Here is a 201-nt window from a genome sequence, read left to right on the forward strand (position 1 = left end):
AGATAGAAAAAAAGTCAATATTCTTGTAGATTTTCAAAATATGACAGCAATGATTTTATTCTGAAACCTGATTTTGGTAAAAGGAAAAAAAAAATATTCGAAACTTGAACATCAAAGATTATGGGATGAGATTGCATAACACACAAGAAAAGCGAGGGAAAAAGAATTACTCTCTGTCTCTCATTTTCGATTTTTTTTGTC

The sequence above is a fragment of the Penaeus monodon genome, chromosome 15, assembly GCF_015228065.2.
Source record: "Penaeus monodon isolate SGIC_2016 chromosome 15, NSTDA_Pmon_1, whole genome shotgun sequence".
Lineage (NCBI taxonomy): Eukaryota > Metazoa > Arthropoda > Malacostraca > Decapoda > Penaeidae > Penaeus > Penaeus monodon.